Raw genomic sequence first — 17,624 nt, forward strand, 5'->3', positions numbered from 1 at the left:
ATAAATTGGAGAAGAAATAGTTACGTAGGAGAAGAAATAGTTACATACAGGAGAAATAAGGAGAAATAATATAGTTACATATAGGAGAAGAAATAGTTACATATAGGAGAAGAAATAGTTACATATAGGAGAAATAATATAGATAAATAGAAGAAATAGATAAACAGGAGAAATAATATAGATAAATAGAAGAAATAGATAAACAGGAGAAATAATATAGATAAATAGAAGAAATAGATAAACAGGAGAAATAATATAGATAAATAGAAGAGATAGATAAACAGGAGAAATAATATAGATAAATAGAAGAGATAGATAAGCAGGAGAAATAATATAGATAAATAGAAGAGATAGATAAACAGGAGAAATAATATAGATAAATAGAAGAGATAGATAAACAGGAGAAATAATAGTTACGTACGAGAAATAACAAATAATAACAAATTAGGAATAATTTAGGGACCGACAAATAATAAATAAATAGAACAAATACTTTGCAGACATCAGCAAAAACAAATACCTATATGGAAGAAATAATTTGAGGACCGCAAAAAAAATAATGGAAATGAAAAATAATAAATGAATCGTAGGAATATAATTTTGCTGTCCAGCAAAAAATTAATACCGCGGTAAATCGGAGAAGTAATTTGTGCCGCCGCCGCCGCCCCCCCCCCCCCCCCACTTTCCAGCTGGCAGACCAAATATTCGGTATTTGTGCTGCTCGCGGGACAGAAACTTGATATACATATTTCACTACTGATATTTTTCTAACAGAACCTTCTCGCGGGCCGGATGAAACCCCTTGGTAGACCCCATTTGGTCCGTGGGCCAGAAGTTGTGCACCCTGATCATACGTTTTAGTACCAGGTTAGAAATCAATGAATAACATAGCGAACACTTGGCGTGTCGCATTTGGCCCGTGGGCCAAAGAGAGTTTTGGTACCGGGTTAGAAACGAATGTGTGACATAGCGAACCATTGGTGGGCGGCATTATGCCACGGGCCGGAGATTGTACATCCCTGGTCATAATTTTGGTACCAGGTCAGAGATCAATCAATGAGTAACATAGAGACCGAGAGAAGTTTCTCTTTGTAAGTTTCTCCAGGATAACGCTTATTGTGTTTTAACACGTTTAGTGTTTAATCGAAGTATGGCTCAGAACATTCTCTCTCTCTCTCTCTGTGTGTGTATGGTGGTGGTGGGTGCATGTTTCCTCAAAAGCATCTCCAAAACGTACACGGGCATTAATAACAATGAACCCTCCTAATGCATCAATCGATAAAGGAGAATAGCAGCCGCCGACCGTTCATTGTGAGCCTCCATTTGCCGGAGGAAAAGAGAAAAGGTCTATTCATAAACTGTTCATGAATAGAACAGAATAGAAAAAAAAAAGGTCAAGAATAGATGATTAAGGGCAGAAAATGATTTTACATTATTCACTTCGGAACAGATGTTCCACCCTTTGGCATAACTGGAGCCAAAAAATGTATATATATATATATGTAAGAACTCGTATCGATTCCGTAGGAGAAGCTCGTTGTGAATTCATTACTTCTTCTAATGGGAACACAAGAAAACTTTTGGAACGAGCAGAAAGAAAGATTAAGGGGCGACCAATAACGTTAATTAACTGATAAAATAGTGCCCTGATCGGTCAGGGCTTTGGCATAATAGCTAGTATTTCTTTGTTTTTCGATTTCAACGCTTCGTAGATGCTTTGTAGCCTTGCAAATGGTAAGAAAAAAATAATCTTGAAATAGTTCGAGAATATATATTAATTTTTAACCCTTCAACTGCCGCAATAGAAATCACTAACCCCCCCCCCCCTCACCTTCAAAATGACATATATATCTCTTTTAGGGTGTAAAAACCTGAATTTAACCAATCCGTATCGATCTCTTGTCCAGAAATTGGGAGTATGGTTCAAACCCTCTGTCAGTGAATACCACCCTCAGTCAAGAAGGTTTTCTTACGATCACGGCAGGTGTAAAGGTTTAAGGGGCATAGAGAAAAAATTTCCATTGAGAAATCAACTTTACAAAATATCTGGGCGGCCAAAATAATAAGCTCTAAGTGGCATTGACGAGATATCTCGTCAATGCCACTTAGTGAGTTTAGCCGTCAGACCAGACACGACCCAGGCTCTGTCCTTTCCGGGGTGTAAGCCTTTTACCCGTGTGGGTTGGGTCGTGCTGGGGAGGACACAGTTAAGCTGTCTCCTACTTCTTAACATGGTCAAAATGACAAAAAAAAACTATGCTCTTCTACTGGAACATAGTGGTTTTTTTTAATTTGGACTTAACACCAGACTTTCGATTGCATATGCCCTGCTATACAAGCACAATGTTTTAAGAATCTCAGATGTCAAACGCGGGGAGAATCGCCAAAATTTAACATATTTTGATGTGGCACCCAGAGGCGTACGCAATGGGAGGGGGGGGAGCATCGAAAGAAAATACCTTTTACATGATATTTGAACCAATTTCTGTTACTTTAAATGCTTTTTCAAGGACAGTAACAAAATTTCTCGGGAAGAAATTTTTTTTTTTGCCTCTTCCGAAGATCGATCCTGCGTACGCCACTGATGGCACCCTTCGATTTGGTGCAACGTGGTTTTGTGCCATTGTTACACAGGTCCTGAGAGACTACGATTTTAAGAATTTTTGTCATTAAATTTGTTCCAAAATATACGTAAATCTTGAGCATGTTTTTCCTTCCTATATACAGGGTGTTCGAGGATGACGTCACTCTCCGCTATCCATGCAAAGTTTTTTTAACAGCTGGCTGATTTAAAGATATATTTTTTTGGAAAGATTGAAATTCCAACTGTCATTGCGGGGAATCAAACCCACGTCCCTTCACTTTCCGGGTGAACGCCCTAGACCACCTAGACCATTAGACTAGAGAGGCAACGAATACCTCAATCTTTCCTTGGAGTTCAGTGCACACGAGCTCCAAGGAAAGATTGAGATACTCGTTGCCTCTGTAGTCTAGTGATATAGGGCGTTCACCCCGAAAGTGAAAGGATGTGGGTTCGATTCCCCGCAGGGACAATCGAATTTTCTCTCATTCCAAAGAAGTATATCTTCGCATCAGCCAGCTGCTAAAAACCTCCGTTGTGGTGGTCGAGTGGTCAGAGTGACGGACTCGCATCGCGAGGATCCGGGTTCGTACCCCGCCGTCGCCCACAGTGGTGGTCGGCTGAAGTTGGTTTGCTGTGGTTATCAACTTCAAGGCTCAAATACGAGCCGATCTCCCCATTAAAAAGTCTCGCCACAACAGGCAACAGGCCTACAACGATAAATTTTCCAATCATTACACTTCACTCATAGTTAGAAAAGCTGTTGGCAGATGGTAGCACTGCACATAACAAGAATTACACAGAAACAAACTTCACGTCGGGTTTCACTACACGTACACACACGTTCCAACATGTACCTATTCGTTAGAGGTTCCGCAAAGGAATATGGACGAGGTGCATGTAGGGGGTTTAGTAGTAGTAGTAGCTGTTAAAAACCTTTGTATACAGGGTGTTGCCTTGAAGTGGCGTCAAACTCAGAGGGGTAATATTAGCCATCAGGAGGAACAAAAATTGTCATAGAACATGGTATCGCAAACGACGTTTCTAGTGGGTGAATGCTACAAAAATACTTTTGAAAGGGATAGACATCGCCAGCACACCCGGTATCTTTGAGCGCGTCCGACAATCGTTACTCCGTCGCTGTCAGCTGTGCAATGGCCTTCGTGGTCACAACTTCGAACAACTCCTGTAATCATTTCTTTTCGTCTATACTTTTTGTCATTGAGCTGTGCTGCGCAGGTTGTATTGTAATCATTAGAGCCCGGATTATATGCACTAAAAGTGGCGAAATATGCTCTAAAAATATGCAAATATGCACTTAAATCTGTCAAAATATGCACTTAAATCTGTCAAAATATGCACTTAAATCTGTCAAAATATGCACTAAAAATTACGAAATACGTGCCAAAAATGCCAGAATATGCAATTAAAAATTCCAAAATACGCAATGAAAACCGCAAAAAATGCGGAAAAAACCCAAAATGTGCATAAAAAGCATATCTGGAAAATTTAAAAAATTCCAGGATATGTATCAAAACTGAGAAAATATGCATTAAAAATTATGCAGAAAAAGACATGTTTTTAAAAATGAATATTTTCTATTTTTCTTAGTGCTTATTCATTTAAAAATATATATACCTACATATGCGCAGTATATATACTGCACATATGTAGGCAGGGTGTCCCTGAACTTAAGGGCAAACTTTAAGGGAAGGTAAAATATACATAAAGAAGCACTTTTTTGTATACCTTTGTGGGGATCTGAAATTAAAGTGTGTTGGCGAAAAAACTCTCAAGAGAACCTCATTGCAAAACCTTCAGTCACTGCTGCAACTGTTCGTGAAGCACCTGGCGCCTTGGAAAGAGTACGCCACTTACTTGCTAGACGCTGCCAGGCCTGTATCGATGCTGGCGGGTGCACGTTTGAGTACTTTCTGTAACTATTAATGTAAATAAGAAGCTTTTTTCATTTCCTCGGCACACATTTCGTGTTTTCCCGCAAACACTTTTCATTTCCGACCCACATTGCTATACAAAAAATGCTTCTTGATGTGTTTTTTACCTTTCCTTCCAGTTTTACTCATGAGTTCAGGAACACCCTCTACGCTTTAGCTTGTATTAAAATATCAAACATGTATATAGTCCATGTATTTTCACTTTCTTATCTAACCATGTAAATTGCCACTTTTGCCATATACCTTCATCAGGTCGGCAAGGTCATCGCTGGCAGTAATAGTGCTATCTTTCGGTTTCATGCAAGTGCTCTCTGTTGGGGGCTGTTGTACCAGATATGACCCAGGCTCTGTCCCATATGGGATATAAGCACATCACCCCGAGGGGTTGGGTCACAAAAAATAAAACCATCACTTGGCAGAGGTAGGATTCGAACCCACGCCTCAGAGAGACTGGTGCCTAAAACCACCGCCTTAGACCGCTCGGCCACGCTACTGATTCTGTTAGGGGACTAATATCCAGGACCTAATAGGAACCGAGGACCACCCCAACCCCTCATTTTTATTATCTTGGAAGCGTATGCAAAAATTCCACGTTTTTATCTTATTAAATGATTTCAACTGGAAAAGTTGTTGTCTTCAATAATTCTGTTTCCCCCCCCCCCACCCGTTATTTTTCATTCAGAGCATGATTCATATGCAAATGGGTGCTGCACACACACACACACACTTGGTGTTTTCTGCATTCTTCTTTCAATCGGGAACATTAAATAACAATTTCTCTTTCTGCAGATAAATTTTATTTATTACTTTCTCCTTTGTTCATTACTTTAATTGTATTCGTAGCTGTGCCGGTTCAATGGAATACAACAATTCGAGCAGTTGTAAAGAGGCCTCTCGGGGAATGAATGAAGCATCATTCAATGTTATTAAATGCTGAAAATGTATATTTCGCGCGGAAAATCTCATCATTAGTTTTTGTTCATGAATGCACGTGTTGTCTTAATGATGATATTTCGGATAAATCATGGTATATTTTAACGTGGTTCGAAGACGTTTAAATCACATCAAAAATTAATGGCCACTGCACAAAAGGAGGTGCACGATCTTTTCAGTCCGCGGGCCGGATATGCGCCATTGCTACCATTCGCGGGCCAGAAACTGGTATATACACGGTACATAACAAACAGGAGGTAAGGCATTTTACTGGCGAACCGTTGGTCCTAGAGGTATACTTCCGAGGAAGGGAGGGGGCGCTTTCCGGTGATTCACCAGCGGGCGCCCCGGTCCGGCACCCCCGGCTCGCCCCAGCACGACCCAACCCACACGGGTAAACATCCCGGAAGGGACAGAGCCTGGGTCGCGTCTTGTCTGACAGAGGTATACTTCCTATTAGAAATTTCCAAATAACGTGTCATTTTTGTTTCAAGTTAATGTATTGTTATTAAAATAAAAAACTTTAATTTTTATGCAGTCCCCGTGTGCCCCAAAACCCAATTAGAAAGTTTTTGTACTTTTTCTTCTGATACCAACAAAAAATTTCACGTTTCTAAGTGCAATGTTCATTGAGATACTCGAATTAAAAAAACGGAGGAAAGTTTGGAAAAAAGCTATTCATTTGCGGAATATACCCACTCTATACCCGCCTTTAACGCTGTTTTTCCCCCCGTTTTTGAATTTGAATATCTCACTGACTATTGCACACATTAGAAACATGCAATTTTTCTTGTTGGCATCAGGAAGGACAGGTTAACAACTTTTTAATTGCGTTTCGAAGCACACGGGGGACTGTGTGTGTAAAAGGTTTATTATTATTATCATTTAATAACTATAAAACCCCTTGAAGCATGAATGACACATCTAAGTACTACACGTTGTTTTTAAACTTTTTCTAATTGGAAGTATACCTCTAGGATGAACTGCTCGCCAGTAAAATGCCTTACCTCCGTTTGCTATGCATTGCTATGCACAATGTATACATGGTGCATAGCAATGCATAGTACATTCCATGTATACATGATGCATACGGAACTACATATATACATGGTGGGTATACGGAGGTACGACGTAACGGCGAACGGAGTATAGGCGAACCGTTCATCCTAGAGGTGAACCATAGGTGAACCATATGGTGACCATATGTCCCGCAGTTTATGAGATATTCATATAATTTTGTGTGATCATTTCGGCTTTTTGTTTACAAAAATAACGCATTTATTTGAACAAAGTTAATATAATTTTTTCTTTCTAAAATTAAAGATTTATGTAACCTATAAATTATATAATGAAAATTATATAATTTATAGGTTAAAATAATTATCAAAATTAATTTTCGTCACATAAATATTTTCTTACGTATTTGTTTCCTCAAACCATCAAAAAACGTCAATGGCGGGAAATCGAGAACTACGGCTACAACTTTTGACCGTACATGCACCTTGTCCATATGCCCCGGGGGAATTTCTAACGGATTGGTTCATGCCGGAAAATGTGTGTGTTCTAAAGATGTGTAGCTCTAACATATTGTGTTGTCTGAATTATGAGTATTTCGTAATCTGGCTTCGATATTGAAAGTGAATATGGCAGATGCCTGGATTTTCGTGCTATGTAAATACCGTGTTAAATGTCTGCCGGCTCTTAGCGTAGAGACTTTTTCAAATTGAAGACCGGCCCGCATTCACGTTCCGAAGTTGGAAAATCAACTACTTGAGCACAACTACTCTGGAACGTGCCCTAACGTACACTTTTCTGATCCCCCGTTCCCAGAGCCATCTTAATGCATGGGCTCACCCGGGCACGGCCCGCTGCCTCAAGAGAAGAGGGGCCTCACAAAAGTAAGATATAATTGAAATTTTCGAGGAGTATGCATGTAAATTTGCCTAGTAGGACCTCAGAAAAATCACATGGCCCGGGGACCAGGGTCGTCATTTCAACTTTTTCCGGGGGGGGGGGCAAAAAACATGTACTCAATGTATTTATAATTAGATATATATTTGATTATATAAACCATTATTAGTGTATTTACAAAAGCCAGGGGAGGCAACGGCCCCCCTTGACCTCCCAAATGACAGGCCTGCCGGGGACCCATGTTCCTCTTAAGACGGCCCTGTCCATTCCGTGGAATTGGGGGGGTTTGTATATTTACTCCTCGTTAGCGAACAGTAAAATCAGGCAAACTTAATTTTTTTTTTCAAATACAAATACAACACCACAACAGGCAAAATGCCCAACGAGGTGGCTGAGAAAAAGATGCCCATAACAAATATGGATGTCATATATTTCAAAAATAAAGCAACCCAATCAAAAATGTAATTACAGTAGAAACATTATAAACAATATATACACATGATAAAATATTATACAATGTCCATAAAGAATACTTATGGTTGTCTTATTCTAAGTATGAATAGAGCTTCTCGATTTGCCCCAACATGTTTATCGTATTTCTTTTTAAACGTGTCAATTGTGTTACAATTTACTACCTCCGGGGGTAAGTTATTCCATTTATTAACAACCCTATTAGAGAAAAATTCCCTGCGACACCATAACCTCGTGTTGTCCCTTACCAATCGATACTGGTGTCCCCTTGTAAAAGCAGTCGATTGACGGTGAACTAAAAGTTCATGGTCCATTCTATCCATCTCATTGAAAATTTTGAACACTTCGATCATATCTCCTCGACATCTGCGTTCATCCAATGTAAACATATCCGAAAAATGAAGTCTCTCTTCATAACTCAAGCCCCGTGTTCCAATAAGGACACGTGTAGCTCTTCTCTGCACCCCTTCAACCAATTCTATGTCCCTCTGTAGGTATGGTCTCCAAAACCTGACCGCATACTCCAGTCCAGGACGAACTAAACCACAAAAAAGCAGAAGAATGACTTTAGGAGAACGCGAAGAGACGTTCTTGAAAATGAGACCAAGCATTCTATTGGCTTTTTTGACTACCGCTGAACAATGTTCAAAAAACCTAAGCCGCTCGTCAATGAGAATTCCCAAATCGGTGACCCTAGTTGCATCCGGGATAGTGACACCATTCAACTCGTAAGAGAACCGTGGGTTGTTCGAACCAAAATGAGCTACCACGCACTTATCAACGCTAAACGTCATGCTCCATTCATTTGCCCATGCTGCAATCCTGTTTAAGTTGGTCTGGAGCAACTCCCTATCGCTTTGATTCCCGATTACCCCCATTACCTTCATATCATCTGCAAATTTGCTAGTAATCCCATCGATACCCTGATCGAGTTTATCGATAAAAAGTGAAAAAAGTATGGGGGCCAAGGACACTTCCTTGAGGAACTCCACTTGTGACATCTGTCCAACCAGAGAATTCCCCGTTCACCATAACTCGTTGCGACCTATCTCTTAACCACAATTCTATCCAATTCAGCAAGTTGCCCCCAATTCCAATCTCGTGTAAACACTTCAAGAGTTTACCATGTTGGACCCGATCGAATGCCTTCTGGAAATCAAGGTAAACAACATCTACATTTTTGCTCTTACCCAAAGCCTTAGTCACGTGATCATAGAAACAAAAGAGGTTAGTTACACATGACTTCCCCTTCATTAAGCCACGCTGATTATCCGACAATACATTATTCTCATCTATCCACTTCACAAACTGCCTGTTTATAATAATTTCCAAAATTTTCGAGAGGGAGCTCGTCAAACTCACTGGACGATTATTGGATACAGCTTCTCTACTACCCTTCTTAAATATCGGAACAACATTAGCAAGTTTCCAATCCCTTGGGACGATACCCTCAGCAACACTACTCCTGTATATCTGTGCGACTGGCCCCAACAATTCATTAGCACATTCCCTGAGGACCCTGGGATATATATCATCTGGTCCTGGTGCTTTGCTCGCACATATATTTTTTAGAAGATTTAGGACCTCCACATCTTCCATTTTAACTGTAATTTATTAATTCTTGGCCATAAACCGAAAATTTATCATTATTATACAAATGCAAATGCAACGCCTTAACAGGCGAAATGCTCAATGAGGTGACTGAGAAAAAGATGCCCATAATAAATATGGATGTCATATATTTCAAAATACAGCAACCCAATTAAAAATGCAATTACAATATTCAATGCAATAATATTCAGCTAAGATTATGTTTAATCCCAAGCTCGCGCTGGTAAATTTAATAAATCGTTAATTATTTACACAATTAACTGAACATAATTCTTGTCCAGGATGGCAATGTTGGTTTTGTCTGTTGATACAAGCGAAGAAAGCCAACGTTACAAGACTGATAATGTTGTTGTGGATGTTTGTATCTTCTTCACAGTTAATTTTTATTGGAAAATATGTGCAGTGCACGTATCATGTACGGGTAAAAATAATTAATTGGTTTAATGAAGAGAAGAAAAATTATACATTTTTTCCATATTTATCAGACTTTCCAACTTTATTTGGGAATTATGCATAATCGCCTGTAAAAGTGATGAATATAGTGAAATTTAACGAAACTTCTTCATTGAGACGATTGGTAATTATGCATAATCACCGGTATATCAGTTTTACACACAGTAACATATAGGAACCAATTGAGACCGAAGTGAAACGTCGTATAAATGTGAAAGTCGTATAAACGACGTTCCTCTGTATATCGTACCTCCCGATTAGCGGACATAATTTTTTGTCCCATGGATGTCCGTTATCGAGAGGTTCTACTGTACTACTTAACCGCGTACATGCACATCGCACACATTCCTCTGTGGCATACAATGAAGACATCTGCACAAATAGCAGTTAATTTAAACTAATTCTACGAAAAACACGTCTAATATAACAAATTTTTGCGATGAATAATCAATATATTGGGAGAAAGAATTTTAATTTTTGATTTCAGTCAGTGGAGGATCAAAATTTAAAGTGATGAAATTTTCTGTTGAAAAAAATAATAATAATAGAAATAACCACATTTTTATAAAAAAAAAAATTTTATAGTGAGAGACGGGTAAAATTACGCCGAAATACGGCAATGTCCCGGAAAATGCTGGTCATGTGGTCTAGAAGGCTTGCGAGCCTGGGAACATTTTGCATTACAATTTACTCTAATAGCGATTATTTTCCACTTTTTTATAATGACAGCCGATTCGTTTGAAGTGGCCATGCGTCTTGTAATTCCCGGGATAATCCCGTATTTCCATTTAATATTGGCCACTCCGACTTTTTTCTAAGTATGTCCCGTTTTTTTTTCAAGTATTTTTAACGAAGCCAACTTCAACTTGTATTCTTTACTGAAATTAAGGCCTAAAATTATCTTCCCAGCTCATAAATTATATTATGATAACTATAATCATAAGCAAGAATGTTCATGTCACATATTTGTCATGTAATGATTTTTATTGCGTGCTTATATATTGCAATCTGTAAATTCATTTTATTCATACACACTCATTCGTTTCAGATTATTTGTATTCACTGCAATTTGCAGTAGTGCTCCATTTTTCCACCGTTGGCAATTTTTTAGGGATTTCAGCAATAGTTGGATTGGATTGTGTGCTATCCATACTTAGAATAAGACAACCATAATATTCTTTATGGGCATTGTATCATGAGTATATATGAAGGTTTTTTAACAACTGGCTGTTGCGAAGATATATTTTGGAAAGAGAGAAAAAATTCAACTGCCCCTGTGGGGAATCGAACCCACGTCCTTTCACTTTCCGGGTGAACGCCCTAGACTACAGAGGCACCGAATCACTCAATCTTTCCTTGGAGCTCGTATACACTTAAAAGGGACCGTACATGGACGGCTGGACCAGACTCGGGCCAATCTGACTCATCCTTGTATAAGTCGCCATCTGGTGGCAGCGTCAGTAGTTGTGAGCTTGGTCCGAGTCTGGTCAACACCTACTAGAGAATTTTCAGTGGGTATTTTCTAGTGGGTGTTGGTCTGGTCCGACCGTCCATGTACGGTCCCTTTCAGTGTACACGAGCTCCAAGGAAAGATTGAGAGATTCGGTGCCTAGTCTAGTGGTCTCGAGCGTTCACCCGGAAAGGACGTGGGTTCGATTCCCCGCAGGGGCAGTTGAATTTTCTCTCTTTCCAAAATATATCTTCGCAACAGCCAGTTGTTAAAAAGCCTCCCCTCCATTCCTGCAAGTACACCCATGTCTCTAAAGCAAGGGTGTTCAAACTGGTGAGGGGCCTCCTCATTGGTTCGTTTTCGATGAAGTGAGAAGTAGGTCAACAGATTTAGGTGATCTGTAAATTCGTGCATGCCACTCAAATCATTTGAAAATTAACTAAAGTGAGGGTGTGTGCCGCGAGTCATTGAATGATCTGGAACATAACCCCAGGTCACTTAAGTGACATGTTAATCTACCTCAGGTCACGAGTGATCTGTAAATGTGCCGCAGACCACTTAATTGAAGTGAGAATATGCCGAAGGCCTCTTGAGCGATCTGGAACAGCACCCCAGGTGACTAATGTGATTGGTGAATACCCAAGTCACTTGAGTGATCTGTGATGTTCCACTTGAGTGATGTGCCGCGAGTGATGTGGAACTGCCTTGTAGGTTACTTGAAAAATCTGGTAGTGTGGCACTTGTGGTTAATTTTTACAAAATTAGGTTTGAAATCGCGGGCCACGTCAGATTATAACGAGGGTCATGGGTCAAGCATGTATACTGCTCTAAAGTAATTATTTTTCGTGATTCACATGCTTGAGCAGTGTTATTGTCACCCACATGCTTGCGCAGTGTTTTGGTCACTCACATACTTGCACAAGCTCCAGATCATTCATTGAACTGGTCCCTCGCTCTGTAGATCACTCGTTTGGTCATTCGCATGCTTAATCACTCTCTAAGTCGCTCTTCTCACTCGCGTGCTTACAAACTCTCTAGGTCACTCTTTTGCTGACTGGGCCAAGTCCATCGCTGTATGGGCAGAGGCAGATTTATCGAGGGTTACACAAATTTCCCCACCCTTCTCCCATTCTGCTAATTTTCTTGGCCACTCATGCCTCAAATTTGCCTTCCCCTGTGAACTTACCTCCCTGGCGGCACTCAACTCAAGCCCGCTACAACCCCCCCCCCCCCCGTAAATACGCCACTGCTGACTACATATCAGTGAACCCGAATCATTCCTAGCGGGAACTTAAATTAACATCCATATCATCCGATTGGACATTTTGGGGACTGTCCTCGTTGTTTTGGACACAAATCCGAATAACAAATGAATTTAGGGGGGTTTTTTTACGACTATAAATCAGCGCAATACAAACAATTTTCTCTGTGATGTATTTTTTCTATTGATTTTATTTAAATACACGCGATCCCATCAGCCCATCGTATAGTTGTACAGTATTAATAAATCACATTAATAATGTATTGGTGAGGAAAAGGGAGAGAAGCACATTTTTACGAGACGTTTCTAGAACCAATATTAAAACTATAAGAGCCATAATGGAGTTTATAGCCGAGAACACACACACTGTAACTCGTAAGCTACCCGGGCAATAATCGAATAATGCCATGAATATATAAACGCAATACAATGGGCTGGATTATGAGTGAAATCATTCGAACCGTGTCTAACGCGATATCACATGATCCTATGAGTATGCCCCTTATTCACGGTATTAAGCGTTTCTATGATATCAGGCGCATGCGCTGCTCAATAACATTCTCTTCACAAAGGGATGCAATAATTCCCGAGATCGCATTGATTACCACATCACGTATGGGTATCTGGTCATATCTTCTCACCGTATGATGTCGTTGGAAGTAAATCCTTCACAGTGGAAATGACATAAATAAGAACAAGAGGATCAGGGTTAATAATCCCTATATATTTATATAAGACACGTCCCAATATACTGAGTGCGTATATATAAGTGCTATGCACATATTGTCAGTGCTATACGACTTTTTGAGGTAGAGCGTTTCCGTTATAAATGTATTGGGAAAGAAAATTTTAATGTCCACATACTTGAACTGGGATTCATCAAGAATAGTTGAGACGGCTATCATTTCAATGATATAAGGCAGAGTTGTTCAACCTTTCGAATACAGTGCGGGTCACTTCATTGGTTTGAAAACGTGTCGCGGGCCAGATAAGTAGTCTGCAAATGTGCCGTGGGTGACTTAAGTGAGGTAAAAATGTCCGCGAGCCACTCAAGCGTATTTGTATTTGTAAGTGATCTAGATCAGTGTCCTAGGTCACTTGAGCTGTCCTGAAATGTGCCGCATGTCACTTAGATGGTCTGGAAATGTGCCACGCGTCACTTAAGGGATCTGGCTATGTGTGATGCTTGGTTCACTTTAAAAAGTCAAGTTTGAGGCCACATCCGTTAACTCCGAGGGCCACATTTGGAGAGTCATGGGTTTAGCATGTATAATATACAGGGGTTGCACAAAATAATATAAACACCTGTGAAATGAGAAAATCTTTGAAAATCTGTGAAATGAGACAATCAATGAAATCTTTATTAATAGGATGTTGGCCCTCCTTTTGCATTAATTGCAGCTTGTATTCGTCGTGGGATGGACAAATATAAGTCATGCACCACAGTAACAGGGATACGTAGTCATTCCTCCTGCGAAAAGGTCACTAATTCAGAACGTGTCTTTGGAGGTGAAAACCTACTGCGCAGTTTGGCCTCCAAAATACCACACAAAGGTTCAATTACATTAAGATCACGGAACTGAGCGGGCCACGCGAGGTGTTGCAGTTCATTATCGTGTTCATCAAGCCAATCTCCGACAATTCCAGCAGTGTGAACGGGTGAATTATCTTCTTGGAACTTCGAGAATCAGGGAACAAATATTGCACCATTGAATGAAGATGGCCGGACAGGAATACTGACATAAACCGCTGCATTAACCCGCCCATTCAGGACAACAAGTGGGCCGAGACCACGGTGAGACATCGCGCCCCACAGCATCACTGATCCCCCTCCATGCTTAACATTAAGAAGAAGACAATCAACGTCATAAGCTTGTGCTGGTGTTCTCCAAACGTGAACACGTCCGTTAATCTGGAATAATATGAACGACGATTCGTCTGACCAGATGACATTCTCCCATTGTTGTTGTGTCCAATTCTTATGTTCGTGACACCATGTTCGTCGTTTCAAGGCATTGCATGGTGTCACCAATGACTTTGGAATAGTCGCTCTACCTTGTATGTTTGCTGCATGCAGTTCACGGCGGATAGTTTCTGTCGATACCAGTTCCTGTAGATGTGTGTTCATCTCAGATGTTATCTGGGACGCTGTTATCTTGTGCTTTCTGGCCACACACACAATCCGCTTCAAAACCCTTCTGGGTCTATCAGCCATCTTCGACTTTCGGCCACTGTTATGCTTGGTAGGTGATGTCTCTCCTTGTTTGCTATAGGCTGTGATTACTAACGACACAGTACTTCTCCCGACACCAACAAGGGTGGCCGTTTTCGTTACTGTGGCACCGTCAAAACGGGCTCCAACAATCATGCCTTTTTCGAAATCTGTAAGGTCAGCCGTAACGAAGTTTTAAAACGCCCCAATATACATCACATCTAAACGCTATCACTGCTACGACTAGACTGACGTGTGCACATTCTCGCCCGCTAGGTGGCACTCTTCCACACTCGAGTGTTGTTTTTATCACAGGTGTTATATTATTTTGTCCAACCCCTGTAAGTTTTCCAGATAAATCACCTGTTTCAGTGACAAACACGCGATTGGTCATCTATATTTATCAATATGGAATAATTTACCATTACGGTAAAACCTTTTCTTTGCGGACACTGGTGGGACAAAAAAATTCGTCCGTAAAACGAGGAGTGACCGTCAATCAGGAGTTTGAAAAGCATACTTTTATAATACACTGGGAAATAATTATTTGACCGTTAGAGACGGGGTGACCGCATTTGAGGGGTGTCCGTTAAGAGGAGTTTTATTTTACTATACTTTCGAAAATTTACATAGTTCATCCCATCTTTGTGACCTCGGTGATCCAGTCACTTCTTTTGACTCACTATTAGGATGACAAAACTGGTGTCGCGTCTTATTTTCTCAATGATGATATTTTCTACCAAGGGGTCACTATCTTACTGACCCCTTCGTGTCAGAAAGATAGTGACCACAATGAACTTTTATGAGATTGGCCATATAAAAATTATATATTAGGGAGACAGTTATATATGATGCTGTAAATGTGATAATTCGATTTTGTATATAATAACCGATTATTCATACTTACATCTTATTATGTATAACAACCTGTTATTATGCATACTTACCAATCGTCTCGGTAAGTTTGATAAAATTGTCACTCATACCGGCGATTATGCATAATACCTAAGTGTAATTGATAAATTTGATGAATACTAAAAATATTATCGCTTTCACCGGTGATTATGCGTAACACCTTAGTGTAATTGGTGAATTTGATAAATATGAAAAAATTCTCAAATGAGTCTTGGAAGTATTTTTGATAAATATAGTTGGACCTCGATATAACGAACTCCTATTTAATGGATTGAGGTGTTTTTTTTTTGGTAATCCTGTCCCAATGCGAATTTGTTAAACGACAACTTGCAAAAATTCGTTAAATCGGAGAATTCGTTAAATGAGAGATTATCATATCGGGGGAGTAAAACTTGTTAAATGTGGGTTCGTTATATGCAGGTCCGATTTTAGATTTCGTCAAAACGGAGTAAATCATAGGAGTTATTTCGGAGTGATCGGAAAAATTCGTTATCGATGAAATATCCGGTTAAGATTTTGGCTCACAATTACGGTTATCTAAATAATAAATCTTATCACCGCAATGTGGGGGGGAATTTCATCACATTTGCCGATACGAAATAGCGATTATGCATAATAACCGGCAAATGTGATGAATTTCGTACGATTTATCCTGTTCACCAACGACGCTTGGGTATTCATGCACAATCGCTGGTAAAAGATATAAATTTAGGGAAATTTATAAAACTTACCGAAAAACGGTCTTCGATTATGCATAATCAACCAGATTTACCGCTTAACACACAGACATCAATCTCAACAATAAAGTTATTTAAGTAATTCATTTGGATTCATCGGAGCCTAGAGAGATATTGTGCTCACTCGTTTCATTACGGCAACATCATCAATCAAATGTCAGAGATTAAAGAGAAAACAGCCATTTCTATAATCCAGATAAAATAATTATTACACTAACGAGATGAATCAAATTAGAATATTTGATTAGACTAATATCTAAGCTGATAATACTTACTCTCCTTGTTCTAATTAACTTTCGCTTTAATCGAATAATTTAGTCTTCCTCCTGTCTAACACAAGGAGCTCTTCCTTACACGAGAGTATGGACTACTAGCAGGCAGTGGCGTGAGTGTGTGTGTGTGTGTGGTCCGCGTCCTCATTGCTATTCGGCATTGAGTTGCCTTTGTCTGCTCAACCTAATTGGCCGATCGAAGACAAAGATGTTCAAATTTTGTAATTAAAATTCTTCTGGCAATTTCTGATGTTCGTGCGAGAATATGGATACGGTTATTAGAAGGGAAGAGGTAGGAGACGTTCGCGTATTTCCTAACAGCGTCCTAATCAAAGATCGGATCGGCTAATTAAGATGCAGGACCGATTGCTTAGAAGATTCTAGAAATTGCATTAAAAAAATTATTTTTTAAAAAAAACCAATTCAATTTATACTCCCCTCTTTCTTCCAATTAAGGATCAAAGGCCCTTTTCTGAGACTTAACTCCTAATGGCTCCTAAAACACGTACGTCAGAATTTTTTTTTGCCGTATGGGGTCATTCAAGTATTACATCAGGCCCGTCATTTAGGGGGGCAGGGGGGGCTGGCTTTTGAAAATACACTAAAAATGGTATACATGTATACAAATATATATATACATAACATTGAGGGCATGTGCTTTGCCCTCCCCCTGGAAAATGTTTGCCCCTCCCCCGGAAAATGTTGAAATGACGGCCCTGTATTACATCGATGGGGGAGGAGGTTTCCGATTTTTGATGATGGAGGGGGGGGGGGGTTTGGATGATGCTTACGTCATCAGCCACCCTTTATAAAAATATGAAATATTCTTAATGGCATTTTATCAACAGTGCCGTCTTAAGGC

Source organism: Pholcus phalangioides, unplaced genomic scaffold (assembly GCF_987345545.1).
Source record: "Pholcus phalangioides strain wild (caught in Gottingen) unplaced genomic scaffold, Ppha-v1.0 ptg000172l_1, whole genome shotgun sequence".
Classification (NCBI taxonomy): Eukaryota; Metazoa; Arthropoda; class Arachnida; order Araneae; family Pholcidae; genus Pholcus; species Pholcus phalangioides.